This window comes from Pseudophryne corroboree, unplaced genomic scaffold (genome assembly GCF_028390025.1).
Source record: "Pseudophryne corroboree isolate aPseCor3 unplaced genomic scaffold, aPseCor3.hap2 scaffold_941, whole genome shotgun sequence".
In the NCBI taxonomy this organism is placed as follows: domain Eukaryota; kingdom Metazoa; phylum Chordata; class Amphibia; order Anura; family Myobatrachidae; genus Pseudophryne; species Pseudophryne corroboree.
This window is the reverse complement of record NW_026970521.1, coordinates 104,930-122,348: the sequence shown is the minus strand read 5'-3', so window position 1 is coordinate 122,348 and position 17,419 is coordinate 104,930. Positions and strand designations below refer to the sequence as shown.

General features: G+C 49.4%; 18 non-coding genes across 18 annotated transcripts; 3 read left to right on the top strand and 15 right to left on the bottom strand.

Annotated features, from left to right (window-relative positions):
• Positions 1-4,586: 4,586 nt before the first annotated feature.
• On the bottom strand, positions 4,587-4,749 carry LOC135047706 (U1 spliceosomal RNA). The gene has a single exon (XR_010239696.1). It is a non-coding gene; the product is annotated as a U1 spliceosomal RNA (small nuclear RNA).
• A 152-nt stretch (positions 4,750-4,901) lies between these two features.
• LOC135047777 (U1 spliceosomal RNA) lies at positions 4,902-5,065 on the bottom strand. Its single transcript, XR_010239762.1, has one exon. It is a non-coding gene; the product is annotated as a U1 spliceosomal RNA (small nuclear RNA).
• Positions 5,066-5,739: 674 nt separating this feature from the next.
• LOC135047698 (U1 spliceosomal RNA) lies at positions 5,740-5,902 on the bottom strand. The gene has a single exon (XR_010239689.1). It is a non-coding gene; the product is annotated as a U1 spliceosomal RNA (small nuclear RNA).
• Positions 5,903-6,054: 152 nt separating this feature from the next.
• Positions 6,055-6,217, bottom strand: LOC135047667 (U1 spliceosomal RNA). The gene has a single exon (XR_010239662.1). It is a non-coding gene; the product is annotated as a U1 spliceosomal RNA (small nuclear RNA).
• Positions 6,218-6,891: 674 nt separating this feature from the next.
• On the bottom strand, positions 6,892-7,054 carry LOC135047681 (U1 spliceosomal RNA). The gene has a single exon (XR_010239676.1). It is a non-coding gene; the product is annotated as a U1 spliceosomal RNA (small nuclear RNA).
• A 149-nt stretch (positions 7,055-7,203) lies between these two features.
• On the bottom strand, positions 7,204-7,368 carry LOC135047700 (U1 spliceosomal RNA). Its single transcript, XR_010239691.1, has one exon. It is a non-coding gene; the product is annotated as a U1 spliceosomal RNA (small nuclear RNA).
• A 670-nt stretch (positions 7,369-8,038) lies between these two features.
• Positions 8,039-8,201, bottom strand: LOC135047665 (U1 spliceosomal RNA). Its single transcript, XR_010239660.1, has one exon. It is a non-coding gene; the product is annotated as a U1 spliceosomal RNA (small nuclear RNA).
• Positions 8,202-8,353: 152 nt separating this feature from the next.
• Positions 8,354-8,517, bottom strand: LOC135047799 (U1 spliceosomal RNA). The gene has a single exon (XR_010239784.1). It is a non-coding gene; the product is annotated as a U1 spliceosomal RNA (small nuclear RNA).
• A 972-nt stretch (positions 8,518-9,489) lies between these two features.
• LOC135047772 (U1 spliceosomal RNA) lies at positions 9,490-9,653 on the bottom strand. Its single transcript, XR_010239757.1, has one exon. It is a non-coding gene; the product is annotated as a U1 spliceosomal RNA (small nuclear RNA).
• Positions 9,654-10,327: 674 nt separating this feature from the next.
• On the bottom strand, positions 10,328-10,490 carry LOC135047725 (U1 spliceosomal RNA). Its single transcript, XR_010239713.1, has one exon. It is a non-coding gene; the product is annotated as a U1 spliceosomal RNA (small nuclear RNA).
• A 152-nt stretch (positions 10,491-10,642) lies between these two features.
• Positions 10,643-10,806, bottom strand: LOC135047803 (U1 spliceosomal RNA). Its single transcript, XR_010239788.1, has one exon. It is a non-coding gene; the product is annotated as a U1 spliceosomal RNA (small nuclear RNA).
• A 671-nt stretch (positions 10,807-11,477) lies between these two features.
• LOC135047672 (U1 spliceosomal RNA) lies at positions 11,478-11,640 on the bottom strand. The gene has a single exon (XR_010239667.1). It is a non-coding gene; the product is annotated as a U1 spliceosomal RNA (small nuclear RNA).
• Positions 11,641-11,792: 152 nt separating this feature from the next.
• Positions 11,793-11,956, bottom strand: LOC135047687 (U1 spliceosomal RNA). The gene has a single exon (XR_010239681.1). It is a non-coding gene; the product is annotated as a U1 spliceosomal RNA (small nuclear RNA).
• A 674-nt stretch (positions 11,957-12,630) lies between these two features.
• LOC135047713 (U1 spliceosomal RNA) lies at positions 12,631-12,793 on the bottom strand. The gene has a single exon (XR_010239703.1). It is a non-coding gene; the product is annotated as a U1 spliceosomal RNA (small nuclear RNA).
• Positions 12,794-12,945: 152 nt separating this feature from the next.
• LOC135047786 (U1 spliceosomal RNA) lies at positions 12,946-13,109 on the bottom strand. The gene has a single exon (XR_010239771.1). It is a non-coding gene; the product is annotated as a U1 spliceosomal RNA (small nuclear RNA).
• Positions 13,110-13,253: 144 nt separating this feature from the next.
• LOC135047741 (U5 spliceosomal RNA) lies at positions 13,254-13,369 on the top strand. The gene has a single exon (XR_010239726.1). It is a non-coding gene; the product is annotated as a U5 spliceosomal RNA (small nuclear RNA).
• A 270-nt stretch (positions 13,370-13,639) lies between these two features.
• Positions 13,640-13,756, top strand: LOC135047764 (U5 spliceosomal RNA). The gene has a single exon (XR_010239750.1). It is a non-coding gene; the product is annotated as a U5 spliceosomal RNA (small nuclear RNA).
• Positions 13,757-14,042: 286 nt separating this feature from the next.
• LOC135047769 (U5 spliceosomal RNA) lies at positions 14,043-14,155 on the top strand. Its single transcript, XR_010239754.1, has one exon. It is a non-coding gene; the product is annotated as a U5 spliceosomal RNA (small nuclear RNA).
• The last annotated feature ends 3,264 nt before the right edge of the window (positions 14,156-17,419 follow it).

Sequence of the window (17,419 nt, the reverse complement as noted above, 5' to 3'; positions counted from 1 at the left end):
GATTAGGAAAACAGAGGCTCTGTTTGTCCTGTATGCTCCCAACAGGATTGGGTGTCCTGCTTCCATGTAGACCATTATGCGCTGGATCTGTGGTAAGATTCAGCATGCTCATTCCATGGCAGGATTGCCATTACTGAATTAGGTGAAGACCCATTCTACTAGAAAGGTGGGTTCATCCTGGGCAGCTGGTCGGGGAGTCTCGGCATTGCAACTTTGCCGAGCAGCTATTTAGTAAACACTTTTGCTAAGTTTTACAAGTTTGATACCTTGGCTGATGATAACCTCAAGTTGGGTCATTCGGTGCTGCAGAGTTGTACGCACTCTCCCACCCGTTCAAGAGCTTTGGTATAACCCCATGGTTCTTAATGTGACCCCAGCATCCTCTAGGTCGTATGAGAAAATAGGATTTTAATACCTACTGGTAAATCCTTTTCTCTTAGTCCGTAGAGGATGCTGGGCACCCGTCCCAGTCCATACTGTGTCTGCAGTTATTACTTGTGGTTATACACATGTTATGTTATGGTTCTGGTCAGCTTTTTGCTGCAATTGTTCATGCCGTTGGCTTGTGTTCTGTTGAATGCCACGTTCTGCGGCATGCTTAAGGTGTGAGCTGGTAAGATGCTCACCTTAGTTTAACAATAAATCCTTTCCTCGAAATGTCCGTCTCCCTGGGCACAGTTCCTATAACTGGAGTCTGGAGGAGGGGCATAGAGGGAGGAGCCAGTTCACACCCTTTGAAAGTCTTAAAGTGCCCATGTCTCTTGCGGATCCCGTCTATACCCCATGGTTCTTAATGTGACCCCAGCATCCTCTACGGACTAAGAGAAAAGGATGCCCTTGCGCACTATCCTGACTTCTCCTCCCGTCTGCTTACTTTGTGCCTTCCAACGCACAATGCGAACTACAGGTGGTGCTGCAGGGCCCACACCCTTTTACTTGCCTTACAGAACAGCTCTGGAGCTGTTACAGTGCCCAGCTGCTGCAAGAAATCAGCTTGAATGCTTCAGGGGATGGGGCATGGCCAACATGAGCCCCACACCAAAGGAGGGTGGGGGTGTTTAATGCGAACTAGGGGTCATCCAAGCACCGCAAAAGGCCGCCATGCCCTGCATGCCCCTTTTCTCTTTTCATATGCAGATGAGGGTTCCAGCCAACTTTGGCCCACATCTTGGATGACATCACCGTATGCAAATCCGTCTTCTGCAGACCTTCCCCCAGGAATGCTTGTACTAGTTGTTGCATATGGTTTGATATTTGATGGTGCTTCAATATTAGGCAGCCTTCCACCCTCCCATGTTCATCTGAACAGATGTGGTCTCCCTGCAGTTGGTGTCCCCAGACGAGAGTTCCCTTGTGCGTCCTCAGTTGAATCTCCTTAACTTGACGGGGGAGGGGCTGCCCGAGCAGCCACCCTCCCCAGCCCTATCCCAACTCATACTTATTTTGCATATGAGATCTCTTGATCATGAAGATTGTTCTCACAGGGTGAGGTTCATCCATTATATTTTAAAATAGGAAGGTACAAATTACATATTTGAATTGCATCTATGTGCTGGATTCAAATGTCCCCCCCCCCCCCCTTCCTTTCTCAATTGTGCCCGTCAGCAGCTATTCTAAGGTTGCTGCCAATGGGTGTGACACATTAATTTCTTCTGTGGGGTACACTGGACTCCACAAGGATTCACATTGGGGTGTAGAGTAGGATCTTGATCTGAGGCACCAACCGGCTCAAAGCTTTTGACTGTTCCCAAGATGCTCAGCGCATCCTCCTCTATAACCCCGCTTCCATGAACAGGGAGCTCAGTTTGTAGTTGGTGCCTTCAGTAGCAGGCCACTTAACAGGGGCCTGCCTCAGGCAGCCTATTCTTAGCTATTAATTTTGACAAGAAAAGAAGAACTTGTTTTATGAGAATCTACAAGGGCTGCAGCAGGCTAGGTCTAATAGACATCTTTACTGCAGCTTCATCACTCCCAGCGGCGCTGTATACTCCCGTGCCCTGGTTGCTGGGTCACTGCAGCGGAGGCTCCAGTTTCTTCCTAAGGTCAGTCACACACACACCGCCCTTCCGGATCACGAGGCCGCTGATGAAGGGGAGCGTGGCCGTAGGGGGTGGACCGTGTGCGCACTGGCGTGGACACTGATTACTGGGCAGCCGCTCCACTAGCCACCAGGTACAGTTAAGGAGCACAGGTCTGGGAGTTTTACTCCTATATTAACCCAATTTTGTACTGCCCGCAGCGCATTGTGATAGGTAATAGGGCCTGATTCAGGTTGGAATGCAATCACAATAAGCGATCCAACTGCAAAATTTGCTAACAGCATACGCATGTGCCTGCATTTTCTGCGGCACCCCGCAGAGAATGCGATCGCCTCTGCCTGTCAATCGGGGCGGGGGGGGGAGAGGGGGGTCAGCAACACTCCATTTCCAAGTCAGGGATGGAGCGGTGCGGAGGCAAGGCTTCAAAATGGGGTCTGCAACGGAGGAGACACAGGGGGCGTGGTCACAGCGGCTGTATGACATCACATTAAGCCGCTGTGATCACAAAAATGGTGGCGGCTTCCTGCGCGCACATACAGTCTGCACCAGCAGGAGGCTACACCATTTTTTATGATCACGCTGAACTGCAGTGCGACTGCAATTACAGCATGGTCAAGAATGGAGGCGTCATGCTGGGTGGCCATGCCCTGTCACTGTGCAGGAGCCAGCACCGCACACACACTAGTCCCCGGGTGCAGCCCCCAACCCCCGGGACACCCGGAGCAACAAAATGTAGATTCAGGCCACCAGGCCACGCCCCTACCTATGAAACCATGCCTCCTTTTTACCATTGCACTGCTTATCTGCGCGCCCTGCATTACAATCTCCCTCGCCACCTCTCTGGGTGTCACCAGTGATAGTGACACCTCTGCCATGCTTGTAGCAGCTGGTCCTAAGATCTACGCCTCAAGCCCTGAGTGTTTGCCCTTGTGACTTGTTGATCATCATAGCGAAGCAGATGCTTACAGAAAACTGCAGGGGCTTAGATTGAAAATAAAAAAATTGATGGGTATAAGGTAGAGAGGAGCGGGTTCGGTTCTCCGAGAACCGAATTCCCGACGAACTCCACGTGGTTTACACTGGTCCGAGGCAGGCTCGGTTGTTCCCGCCTGACTCGGAAAACCTGAACAAGGGAAAATGTCATCATCCCGCTGTCGGATTCTCGCGAGATTCGGATTCCATATAAAGAGCTGCGCGTTGCCGCCATTTTTACTCGTGCATTGAAGAGAGAGCGGAGAGGACGTGGCTATGTTCTCTCAGTGGAAATCTCAATATCAGTGCTCAGTATCAGTGGTTACTTATTGCTGCTCAGTAATACTAGTAGTGTGTCTCTCCTGCTCAGTGTCAGTTCTCAGTAGTATCCTCATCAGTGCTCAGTATCACTGCTCATTGTCTTGTGCTGCATTGTGGTGCTCAGCATACTACAGTACATTACTAATAGTCCAGTGCTGCATCTTGCTGCTCAGTGTCAGTTCTAGTATCCTCATCAGTGCTCACTATCACTGTTCATTGCATTTTGGTTTTCTGTATACTACAGTAACATAGTAATATAGTAACATATAGTAACATAGTTTTTGAGGTTGAATAGAGGCAAATTGCCCATCGTGTTCAACCTGTTTTAAGTTGTGATGATTCTACATACTTGCTGAATAATGTTTTATGACTAGTTAGCTACTATAACTCATGTTACCCCCGGATTAACCATGTTGATATTTTAAGTATTATAACCTTGGATAGCTTTTTCATTCAGAAATGTATCCATTCCTTTTTTAAATCCAATTACAGAGTCCGCCATTACCACCTTCCCTGGCAGGGAATTCCACATCCTGATTGCCCTAACAGTGAAGATCATAGTATCTCACCTGGCAGGTAAGTAGGAGTTGGGCTAGAGCTGTGGAGGATTGCTGCTCGGGCACCCCCTGTCAAGTGAAGGAGATCCAACTGAGGCAGCACAAGGGAACTCTCATCTGGGGACAACAACTGCAGGGAGAACACATATTTTCAGATGAACATGGGAGAGCAGAAGGCTGCCTAATACTGAAGCACCCCCAAACAACAAACCAAATGCAACAACTAGTACAAGCATTCCTGGGAAAAGGTCTGCAGAAGACGGATTTGCATACGGTGATGTCATCCAAGCAGTGGGCCAAAGTTGGCTGGAACCCTCATCTGCATATGAAAAGAGAAAAGGGGTATGCAGGGCATGGCGGCCTTTTGCGGCGCTTGGATGACCCTTAGTTAGCATTAAACACCTCCACCCTCCGTCGGTGTGGGGCTCATGTTGGCTATGCCCCAGCCCCTGAAGCATTCAAGCTGATTTCTTGCAGCAGCTGGGCACTGTAACAGCTCCAGAGCTGCTCTGTAAGGCAAGTAAAAGGGTGTTGGCCCTGCAGCACTACCTGTAGTTTGCATTGTGCGTTGGAAGGCACAAAGTAAGCAGACAGGTGAAGTCAGGAGAGTGCACAAGGGCATAGAAGGCAGCGGCTCAAGAAAAGAGAAGTGGAAACAGACAGCAAACTAGGCTGGAGAGAGACCTGAGACAAAGAGATCTGAATTATACGAGAGCCGACCAGGGGAAACACAAATTATGCAGTCAAGTTTCCCACATTTGGGGAAATCACAGGAGCAGCACACCCAGAGTGCAATGGGTGAGCCTTGCCCTGGGAGAAGCACCTTCATGATCATAGTATCTCACCTGGCAGGTATGTAGGAGTTGGGCTAGAGCTGGGGAGGGTCGCTGCTCGGGTACCCCCCTGTCAAGTGAAGGAGATCAAACTGAGGCAGCACAATGGAACTCTCGAAAGAAGAACAAGGCTAGAGGAAGATCTGAGACAAAGAAATCTGACTTTTACCAGAGCTGACCAGAGGAAAACACAAACACAGTCCCCCACTACCACAAATAATGCAGTTGAGTTTCCCACATTTGGGGAAATCACAGGGGTCAGCATACCCAGAATGCAATGAATGAACCTCACCCTGGGAGAACAATCTTTATGACCATGGTATCTCCTATGCAAAATAAGTATGATTTGGGATAGGGCTGGGGAGGGCCGCTGCTCAGGCACATCTCTGTCAAGTAAAGGAGATTCAACTGAGGCAGCACAAGGGAACTCTCATCTGGGGACAAAAACTGCAGGGAGAACACATATTTTCAGATGAACATGGGAGAGCAGAAGGCTGCCTAATACTGAAGCACCCCCAAACAACAAACCAAATGCAACAACTAGTGCAAGCATTCCTGGGGGAAGGCCTGCAGCAGATAGATTTGCATATGGTGATGTCATCCAAGCAGTGGGTCAAAGTTGGCTTCAACCCTCGTCTGCATATGAAAAGAGAAAAGGGGCGTGCAGGGCATGGTGGCCTTTTGCGGCACTTGGCTGACCCCTAGTTTGCATTAAACACCTCCACCCTCCTTCGGTGTGGGGCTCATGTTGGCTATGCCCCAGCCCCTGAAGCATTCAAGCTGATTTCTTGCAGCAGCTGGGCACTGTAACAGCTCCAGAGCTGCTCTGTAAGGCAAGTAAAAGGGTGTGGGCCCTGCAGCACTACCTGTAGTTCGCATTGTGCGTTGGAAGGCACAAAGTAAGCAGAAAGGAGGAGAAGTCAGGATAGTGCGCAAGGGCATAGAAGGGAGCGGCTCAAGAAAAGAGAAGTGGAAACAGACAGCAAACTAGGCTGGAGAGAGACCTGAGACAAAGATATCTGAATTATACGAGACCTGACCAGGGGAAACACAAATTATGCAGTCAAGTTTCCCACATTTGGGGAAATCGCAGGAGCAGCACACCCAGAGTGCAATGGGTGAGCCTTGCCCTTGGAGAAGCACCTTCATGATCATAGTATCTCACCTGGCAGGTAAGTAGGAGTTGGGCTAGAGCTGGGGAGGGTCGCTGCTCGGGCACCCCCCTGTCAAGTGAAGGAGATCCAACTGAGGCAGCACAAAGGAACTCTCGAAAGAAGAACAAGGCTAGAGGAAGATCTGAGACAAAGAAATCTGACTTTTACCAGAGCTGACCAGAGGAAAGCACAAACACAGTCCACCACTACCACAAATAATGCAGTCGAGTTTCCCACATTTGGGGAAATCACAGGGTTCAGCATACCCAGAGTGCAATGAATGAACCGCACCCTGGAGAACAATCTTCATAACAATGGTATCTCCTATGCAAAATAAGTATGATTTGGGATATGGCTGCGGAGGGCTGCTGCTCAGGCACATCTCTGTCAAGTAAAGGAGATTCAACTGAGGCAGCACAAGGGAACTCTCATCTGGGGACAACAACTGCAGGGAGAACACATATTTTCAGATGAACATGGGAGGGCAGAAGGCTGCCTAATACTGAAGCACCCCCAAACAACAAACCAAATGCAACAACTAGTGCAAGCATTCCTGGGGGAAGGCCTGCAGCAGATAGATTTGCATATGGTGATGTCATCCAAGCAGTGGGTCAAAGTTGGCTTCAACCCTCGTCTGCATATGAAAAGAGAAAAGGGGCATGCAGGGCATGGTGGCCTTTTGCAGCACTTGGCTGACCCCTAGTTTGCATTAAACACCTCCACCCTCCTTCGGTGTGGGGCTCATGTTGGCTATGCCCCAGCCCCTGAAGCATTCAAGCTGATTTCTTGCAGCAGCTGGGCACTGTAACAGCTCCAGAGCTGCTCTGTAAGGCAAGTAAAAGGGTGTGGGCCCTGCAGCACTACCTGTAGTTCGCATTGTGCGTTGGAAGGCACAAAGTAAGCAGAAAGGAGGAGAAGTCAGGATAGTGCGCAAGGGCATAGAAGGGAGCGGCTCAAGAAAAGAGAAGTGGAAACAGACAGCAAACTAGGCAGGAGAGAGACCTGAGACAAAGAGATCTGAATTATACGAGACCTGACCAGGGGAAACACAAATTATGCAGTCAAGTTTCCCACATTTGGGGAAATCGCAGGGGCAGCACACCCAGAGTGCAATGGGTGAGCCTTGCCCTGGGAGAAGCACCTTCATGATCATAGTATCTCACCTGGCAGGTAAGTAGGAGTTGGGCTAGAGCTGGGGAGGGTCGCTGCTCGGGCACCCCCCTGTCAAGTGAAGGAGATCCAACTGAGGCAGCACAAGGAAACTCTCGAAAGAAGAACAAGGCTAGAGGAAGATCTGAAACAAAGAAATCTGACTTTTACCAGAGATCAGAGGAAAACACAAACACAGTCCCCCACTGCCAACAAATAAAGCAGTCACGTTTCCCACATTTGGGGAAATCACAGGGGTCAGCATACCCAGAATGCAATGAATGAACCTCACCCTGGGAGAGTAATCTTCATGACCATGGTATCTCCTATGCAAAATAAGTATGATTTGGGATAGGGCTGGGGAGGGCCGCTGCTCATGCACATCTCTGTCAAGTAAAGGAGATTCAACTGAGGCAGCACAAGGGAACTCTCATCTGGGGACAACAACTGCAGGGAGAACACATATTTTCAGATGAACATGGGAGGGCAGAAGGCTGCCTAATACTGAAGCACCCCCAAACAACAAACCAAATGCAACAACTAGTGCAAGCATTCCTGGGGGAAGTTCTGCAGAAGACGGATTTGCATACGGTGATGTCATCCAAGTAGTGGGTCAAAGTTGGCTTCAACCCTCATCTGCATATGAAAAGAGAAAAGGGGCGTGCAGGGCATGGCGGCCTTTTGCGGTGCTTGGATGACCCCTAGTTCGCATTAAACACCCCACCCTCCTTTGGTGTGGGGCTCATGTTGGCCATGCCCCATCCCCTGAAGCATTCAAGCTGATTTATTGCAGCAGCTGGGCACTGTAACAGCTCCAGAGCAGCTCTGAACGGCAAGTAAAAGGGTGTGGGCCCTGCAGCACTACCTGTAGTTTGCATTGTGCATTGGAAGGCACAAAGTAAGCAGACAGGAGAAGTCAGGATAGTGCGCAAGGGCATAGAAGGGAGCGGCTCAAGAAAAGAGAAGTTGAAACAGACAGCAAACTAGGCTGGAGAGAGACCTGAGACAAAGAGATCTGAATTATACGAGAATCGACCAGGGGAAACACAAATTATGCAGTCAAGTTTCCCACATTTGGGGAAATCGCAGGAGCAGCACACCCAGAGTGCAATGGGTGAGCCTTGCCCTGGGAGAAGCACCTACATGATCATAGTATCTCACCTGCCAGGTAAGTAGAAGTTGGGCTAGAGCTGGGGAGGGTCGCTGCTCGGGTACCCCCCTGTCAAGTGAAGGAGATCCAACTGAGGCAGCACAAGGGAACTCTCGAAAGAAGAACAAGGCTAAAGGAAGATCTGAGACAAAGAAATCTGACTTTTACCAGAGCTGACCAGAGGAAAGCACAAACACAGTCCCCCACTACCACAAATAAAGCAGTCGAGTTTCCCACATTTGGGGAAATCACAGGGGTCAGCATACCCAGAATGCAATGAATGAACCTCACCGTGGGAGAACAATCTTCATGACCATGGTATCTCCTATGCAAAATAAGTATGATTTGGGATAGGGCTGGGGAGGGCCGCTGCTCAGGCACATCTCTGTCAAGTAAAGGAGATTCAACTGAGGCAGCACAAGGGAACTCTCATCTGGGGACAACAACTGCAGGGAGAACACATATTTTCAGATGAACATGGGAGGGCAGAAGGCTGCCTAATACTGAAGCACCCCCAAACAACAAACCAAATGCATCAACTAGTGCAAGCATTCCTGGGGGAAGGCCTGCAGCAGATGGATTTGCATACGGTGATGTCATCCAAGCAGTGGGTCAAAGTTGGCTTCAACCCTCGTCTGCATATGAAAAGAGAAAAGGGGCGTGCAGGGCATGGCGGCCTTTTGCGGCGCTTGGATGACCCCTAGTTCGCATTAAACACCTCCACCCTCCTTCGGTGTGGGGCTCATGTTGGCTATGCCCCAGCCCCTGAAGCATTCAAGCTGATTTCTTGCAGCAGCTGGGCACTGTAACAGCTCCAGAGCTGCTCTGTACGGCAAGTAAAAGGGTGTGGGCCCTGCAGCACTACCTGTAGTTTGCATTGTGCATTGGAAGGCACAAAGTAAGCAGACAGGAGGAGAAGTCAGGATAGTGCACAAGGGTATAAAAGGGAGGGGCTCATGAAAAAAGAAGTGGAAACAGACAGCAAACTAGGCTGGAGAGAGACCTGAGACAAAGAGATCTGAATTATACGAGAGCCGACCAGGGGAAACACAAATTATGCAGTCAAGCTTCCCACATTTGGGGAAATCAGAGTGCAATGGGTGAGCCTTGCCCTGGGAGAAGCACCTTCATGATCATAGTATCTCACCTGGCAGGTAAGTAGGAGTTGGGCTAGAGCTGGGGAGGGTCGCTGCTCGGGCACCCCCCTGTCAAGTGAAAGAGATCCAACTGAGGCAGCACAAGGAAACTCTCGAAAGAAGAACAAGGCTAGAGGAAGATCTGAGACAAATAAATCTGACTTTTACCAGAGCTGACCAGAGGAAAGCACAAACACAGTCCCTCACTACCACAAATAATGCAGTCGAGTTTCCCACATTTGGGGAAATCACAGGGGTCAGCATACCCAGAATGCAATGAATGAACCTCACCCTGGGAGAACAATCTTCATGACCATGGTATCTCCTATGCAAAATAAGTATGATTTGGGATAGGGCTGGGGAGGGCCGCTGCTCAGGCACATCTCTGTCAAGTAAAGGAGATTCAACTGAGGAGGCACAAGGGAACTCTCATCTGGGGACAACAACTGCAGGGAGAACACATATTTTCAGATGAACATGGGAGGGCAGAAGGCTGCCTAATACTGAAGCACCCCCAAACAACAAACCAAATGCAACAACTAGTGCAAGCATTCCTGGGGGAAGGCCTGCAGCAGATGGATTTGCATACGGTGATGTCATCCAAGCAGTGGGTCAAAGTTGGCTTCAACCCTCGTCTGCATATGAAAAGAGAAAAGGGGCGTGCAGGGCATGGCGGCCTTTTGCGGTGCTTGGATGACCCCTAGTTCACATTAAACACCTCCACCCTCCTTCGGTGTGGGGCTCATGTTGGCTGTGCCCCAGCCCCTGAAGCATTCAAGCTGATTTCTTGCAGTAGCTGGGCACTGTAACAGCTCCAGAGCTGCTCTGTACGGCAAGTAAAAGGGTGTGGGCCCTACAGCACTACCTGTAGTTTGCATTGTGCATTGGAAGGCACAAAGTAAGCAGACAGGAGGAGAAGTCAGGATAGTGCACAAGGGTATAAAAGGGAGGGGCTCATGAAAAAAGAAGTGGAAACAGACAGCAAACTAGGCTGGAGAGAGACCTGAGACAAAGAGATCTGAATTATACGAGAGCCGACCAGGGGAAACACAAATTATGCAGTCAAGCTTCCCACATTTGGGGAAATCGCAGGGGCACCACACCCAGAGTGCAATGGGTGAGCCTTGCCCTGGGAGAAGATCCTTCATGATCATAGTATCTCACCTGGCAAGTAAGTAGGAGTTGGGCTAGAGCTGGGGAGGGTCGCTGCTCGGGCACCCCCCTGTCAAGTGAAAGAGATCCAACTGAGGCAGCACAAGGAAACTCTCGAAAGAAGAACAAGGCTAGAGGAAGATCTGAGACAAATAAATCTGACTTTTACCAGAGCTGACCAGAGGAAAGCACAAACACAGTCCCCCACTACCACAAATAATGCAGTCGAGTTTCCCACATTTGGGGAAATCACAGGGGTCAGCATACCCGGAATGCAATGAATGAACCTCACCCTGGGAGAACAATCTTCATGACCATGGTATCTCCTATGCAAAATAAGTATGATTTGGGATAGGGCTGGGGAGGGCCGCTGCTCAGGCACATCTCTGTCAAGTAAAGGAGATTCAACTGAGGCAGCACAAGGGAACTCTCATCTGGGGACAACAACTGCAGGGAGAACACATATTTTCAGATGAACATGGGAGGGCAGAAGGCTGCCTAATACTGAAGCACCCCCAAACAACAAACCAAATGCAACAACTAGTACAAGCATTCCTGGGGGAAGGCCTGCAGCAGATGGATTTGCATATAGTGATGTCATCCAAGCAGTGGGTCAAAGTTGGCTTCAACCCTCGTCTGCATATGAAAAGAGAAAAGGGGCGTGCAGGGCATGGCGGCCTTTTGCGGCGCTTGGATGACCCCTAGTTCGCATTAAACACCTCCACCCTCCTTCGGTGTGGGGCTCATGTTGGCTATGCCCCAGCCCCTGAAGCATTCAAGCTGATTTCTTGCAGCAGCTGGGCACTGTAACAGCTCCAGAGCTGCTCTGAACGGCAAGTAAAAGGGTGTGGGCCCTGCAGCACTACCTGTAGTTTGCATTGTGCATTGGAAGGCACAAAGTAAGCAGACGGGAGAAGTCAGGATAGTGCGCAAGGGCATAGAAGGGAGCGGCTCAAGAAAAGAGAAGTTGAAACAGACAGCAAACTAGGCTGGAGAGAGACCTGAGACAAAGAGATCTGAATTATACGAGAGCCGACCAGGGGAAACACAAATTATGCAGTCAAGTTTCCCACATTTGGGGAAATCGCAGGAGCAGCACACCCAGAGTGCAATGGGTGAGCCTTGCCCTGGGAGAAGCACCTACATGATCATAGTATCTCACCTGCCAGGTAAGTAGAAGTTGGGCTAGAGCTGGGGAGGGTCGCTGCTCGGGTACCCCCCTGTCAAGTGAAGGAGATTCAACTGAGGCAGCACAAGGGAACTCTCGAAAGAAGAACAAGGCTAGAGGAAGATCTGAGACAAATAAATCTGACTTTTACCAGAGCTGACCAGAGGAAAGCACAAACACAGTCCCCCACTACCACAAATAATGCAGTCGAGTTTCCCACATTTGGGGAAATCACAGGGGTCAGCATACCCAGAATGCAATGAATGAACCTCACCCTGGGAGAACAATCTTCATGACCATGGTATCTCCTATGCAAAATAAGTATGATTTGGGATAGGGCTGGGGAGGGCCGCTGCTCAGGCACATCTCTGTCAAGTAAAGGAGATTCAACTGAGGCAGCACAAGGGAACTCTCATCTGGGGACAACAACTGCAGGGAGAACACATATTTTCAGATGAACATGGGAGGGCAGAAGGCTGCCTAATAATGAAGCACCCCCAAACAACAAACCAAATGCAACAACTAGTGCAAGCATTCCTGGGGGAAGGCCTGCAGCAGATGGATTTGCATACGGTGATGTCATCCAAGCAGTGGGTCAAAGTTGGCTTCAACCCTCGTCTGCATATGAAAAGAGAAAAGGGGCGTGCAGGGCATAGCGGCCTTTTGCGGCGCTTGGATGACCCCTAGTTCGCATTAAACACCTCCACCCTCCTTCGGTGTGGGGCTCATGTTGGCTATGCCCCAGCCCCTGAAGCATTCAAGCTGATTTCTTGCAGCAGCTGGGCACTGTAACAGCTCCAGAGCTGCTCTGTACGGCAAGTAAAAGGGTGTGGGCCCTGCAGCACTACCTGTAGTTTGCATTGTGCATTGGAAGGCACAAAATAAGCAGACAAGAGGAGAAGTCAGGATAGTGCACAAGGGTATAAAAGGGAGGGGCTCATGAAAAAAGAAGTGGAAACAGACAGCAAACTAGGCTGGAGAGAGACCTGAGACAAAGAGATCTGAATTATACGAGAGCCGACCAGGGGAAACACAAATTATGCAGTCAAACTTCCCACATTTGGGGAAATCGCAGGGGCACCACACCCAGAGTGCAATGGGTGAGCCTTGCCCTGGGAGAAGCACCTTCATGATCATAGTATCTCACCTGGCAGGTAAGTAGGAGTTGGGCTAGAGCTGGGGAGGGTCGCTACTCGGGCACCCCCCTGTCAAGTGAAAGAGATCCAACTTAGGCAGCACAAGGAAACTCTCGAAAGAAGAACAAGGCTAGAGGAAGATCTGAGACAAATAAATCTGACTTTTACCAGAGCTGACTAGAGGAAAGCACAAACACAGTCCCCCACTACCACAAATAATGCAGTCGAGTTTCCCACATTTGGGGAAATCACAGGGGTCAGCATACCCAGAATGCAATGAATGAACCTCACCCTGGGAGAACAATCTTCATGACCATGGTATCGCCTATGCAAAATAAGTATGATTTGGGATAGGGCTGGGGAGGGCCGCTGCTCAGGCACATCTCTGTCAAGTAAAGGAGATTCAGCTGAGGCAGCACAAGGGAACTCTCATCTGGGGACAACAACTGCAGGGAGAACACATATTTTCAGATAAAAATCTTGGTCATGCTCTGGTTTCTCTTCAGAACGAACAAATCTTTCGCCTCTTACTAAAGATTTCCGTGGAGAGGAGCAAAACCGAGTTTTATCTCAATTTTTGCATGCCCCATCTTTTTGGGGTTTCTTTTACCGGTTTAAAGATAGAATGAGTGTGCTTTAATGTAAGCTCATTTGCATAGAAATGACAGTAAATGTTTATTTATGTTCAAACAGAACTTTCTTGACCATGCTACTTGCTTTAAAGATCTGGGAGCACATGGAATACAGTACAAACCATGCTTATAGCAAGGAGAAGCCAGGTGAGAAATCTGCTTTCTTTCAAATTGGGCGCTCACTTTGATCTGAATGAGGACTGCTGGCACAGCACTCAGGCGACAGGTGGAATCTTGGTCATGCTCTGGTTTCTCTTCAGAATGAACAAATCTTTCGCCTTTTATTAAAGATTATCCGTGGAGAGGAGCAAAACTGAGTTTTATCTAAATTTTTGCATGCCCCATATTATTGGGGTTTCTTTTATCAGTTTAAAGACAGAACGAGTGTGCTTTCTTGTTAGCTTTAATGTAAGTTTATTTGCATAACAATGACAATAAATGTCTGTTTCTTTTCAAGCAGAACTTTCTTGACCATACTAATTGCTTGAAAGATCTGGGAGCACATGGAAAAGAGTACAAACCATGTTTATAGCAAGGGGAAGCCTGGTGAGAAATCTGCTTTCTTTCTTTCAAATTGGGTGCTCACTTTGAGCTGAATGAGGACTGCTGGCATGGCACTCAGGCGACAGGTGGAATCTTGGTCATGCTCTGGTTTCTCTTCAGAACGAACAAATCTATCGCCTTTTACTAAAGATTTCCATGGAGAGGAGCAAAACTGAGTTTTATCTCAATTTTTGCATGCCCCATATCATACCTCCCAACTGTCCCGATTTTCGCGGGACAGTCCCGTTTTTTGGGGACTGTCCCGCTGTCCCACCTGCGGGCCGCAGTGTCCCGCGGTGGGGAGGACAGTTGGGAGGCTCTGTCTGTCGCTGCCCTGCTTAGCAGAGCAGCGGTGAATAGTCGCTGTGCGCACAGCGTCTATTCACTGAAGTCAGAGGGAGAGGTGGCATGCCAGCGGCTCACAGAGCGCTGGGCATGCCCCCTCAGTGCCGAAAACGGGGGCGTGACTCGCGATCGCGGGTCCTCCCGCGAAGCCATGCCCCTTTTTACTTAGGCCACGCCCTTTTTGGGAGCGCGTGCGACTTCGCCGCGCGTGTGTCCCTCTTTGCGAGCCGACAAAGTTGGGAGGTATGCCCATATTATTGGGGTTTCTTTTATCAGTTTAAAGACAGAACGAGTGTGCTTTCTGGTTAGCTTTAATGTAAGTTTATTTGCATAACAATGACAGTAAATGTTTGTTTCTTTTCAAACAGAACTTTCTTGACCATGCTACTTGCTTGAAAGATCTGGGAGCACATGGAAAACAGTACAAACCATGCAGTATCACAAGAGCCTTTATTTGATCTTTCATGAAGATAGAGCAGAATTGAGGACACGTCAACAATTTCTGCCGAAGGTGGTTCATCTTTCCACATGGTGCCTTTGGCCACTGACACCTTCGTTGAGTCAAAGTCTCTGGCTGTGGTCAGAACTTTGAAAATTTATGTCACCAGAACGGTTCAGATTAGGAAAACAGAGGCTCTGTTTGTCCTGTATGCTCCCAACAGGATTGGGTGTCCTGCTTCCATGTAGACCATTATGCGCTGGATCTGTGGTAAGATTCAGCATGCTCATTCCATGGCAGGATTGCCGTTACTGAATTAGGTGAAGACCCATTCTACTAGAAAGGTGGGTTCATCCTGGGCAGCAGGTCGGGGAGTCTCGGCATTGCAACTTTGCCGAGCAGCTATTTAGTAAACACTTTTGCTAAGTTTTACAAGTTTGATACCTTGGCCGATGATAACTTCAAGTTGGGTCATTCGGTGCTGCAGAGTCGTACGCACTCTTCCACCCGTTCAAGAGCTTTGGTATAACCCCATGGTTCTTAATGTGACCCCAGCATCCTCTAGGTCGTATGAGAAAATAGGATTTTAATACCTACCGGTAAATCCTTTTCTCTTAGTCTGTAGAGGATGCTGGGCACCCGTCCCAGTCCATACTGTGTCTGCAGTTATTACTTGTGGTTATACACATGTTGTGTTATGGTTCTGGTCAGCTTTTTGCTGCAATTATTCATGCCGTTGGCTTGTGTTCTGTTGAATGCCACGTTCTGCGGCATGCTTAAGGTGTGAGCTGGTAAGATGCTCACCTTAGTTTAACAATAAATCCTTTCCTCGAAATGTCCGTCTCCATGGGCACAGTTCCTATAACTGGAGTCTGGAGGAGGGGCATAGAGGGAGGAGCCAGTTCACACCCTTTGATAGTCTTAAAGTGCCCATGTCTCTTGCGGATCCCGTCTATACCCCATGGTTCTTAATGTGACCCCAGCATCCTCTACGGACTAAGAGAAAAGGATGCCCTTGCGCACTATCCTGACTTCTCCTCCCGTCTGCTTACTTTGTGCCTTCCAACGCACAATGCAAACTACAGGTGGTGCTGCAGGGCCCACACCCTTTTACTTGCCTTACAGAACAGCTCTGGAGCTGTTACAGTGCCCAGCTGCTGCAAGAAATCAGCTTGAATGCTTCAGGGGATGGGGCATGGCCAACATGAGCCCCACACCAAAGGAGGGTGGGGGTGTTTAATGAGAACTAGGGGTCATCCAAGCACTGCAAAAGGCCGCCATGCCCTGCACGCCCCTTTTCTCTTTTCATATGCAGATGAGGGTTCCAGCCAACTTTGGCCCACTGCTTGAATAACATCACTGTATGCAAATCCGTCTGCTGCAGACCTTCCCCCAGGAAGGCTTGTACTAGATGTTGCATATGGTTTGATATTTGATGGTGCTTCAGTATTAGGCAGCCTTCCGCCCTCCCATGTTCATCTGAAAAGATGTGGTCTCCCTGCAGTTGTTGTCCCCAGACGAGAGTTCCCTTGTGCTTCCTCAGTTGAATCTCCTTAACTTGACGGGGGAGGGGCTGCCCGAGCAGCCACCCTCCCCAGCCCTATCCCAACTCATACTTAGTTTGCATATGAGATCTCTTGATCATGAAGATTGTTCTCACAGGGTGAGGTTCATCCATTATATTTTAAAATAGGAAGGTACAAATTACATATTTGAATTGCATTTATGTGCTGGATTCAAATGTCCCCCCCCCCCCCTTCCTTTCTCAATTGTGCCCGTCAGCAGCTATTCTAAGGTTGCTGCCAATGGGTGTGACACATTAATTTCTTCTGTGGGGTACACTGGACTCCACAAGGATTCACATTGGGGTGTAGAGTAGGATCTTGATCTGAGGCACCAACCGGCTCAAAGCTTTTGACTGTTCCCAAGATGCTCAGTGCATTCTCCTCTATAACCCCGCTTCCATGAACAGGGAGCTCAGTTTGTAGTTGGTGCCTTCAGTAGCAGGCCACTTAACAGGGGCCTGCCTCAGGCAGCCTATTCTTAGCTATAAATTTTGACAAGAAAAGAAGAACTTGTTTTATGAGAATCTACAAGGGCTGCAGCAGGCTAGGTCTAATAGACATCTTTACTGCAGCTTCATCACTCCCAGCGGCGCTGTATACTCCCGTGCCCTGGTTGCTGGGTCACTGCAGCGGAGGGTCCGGTTTCATCCTAAGGTCAGTCACACACACACCACCCTTCCGGATCACGAGGCCGCTGATGAAGGGGAGCGTGGCCGTAGGGGGTGGACCGTGTGCGCACTGGCGTGGACACTGATTACTGGGCAGCCGCTCCACTAGCCACCAGGTACAGTTAAGGAGCACAGGTCTGGGGGTTTTTCTCCTATATTAACCCAATTTTGTACTGCCCGCAGCGCATTGTGATAGGTAATAGGGCCTGATTCAGGTTGGATTGCAATCACAATAAGCGATCCAACTGCAAAAATTGCTAAGAGCATACGCATGTGCCTGCATTTTCTGCGGCACCCCGCAGAGAATGCGATCGCCTCTGCCTGTCAATCGGGGCGGGGGGGGATAGGTGGGTCAGCAACACTCCATTTCCAAGTCAGGGATGGAGCGGTGCGGGGGCAAGGCTTCAAAATGGGGTCTGCAACGGAGTAGACACAGGGGGCGTGGTCACAGCGGCTGTAT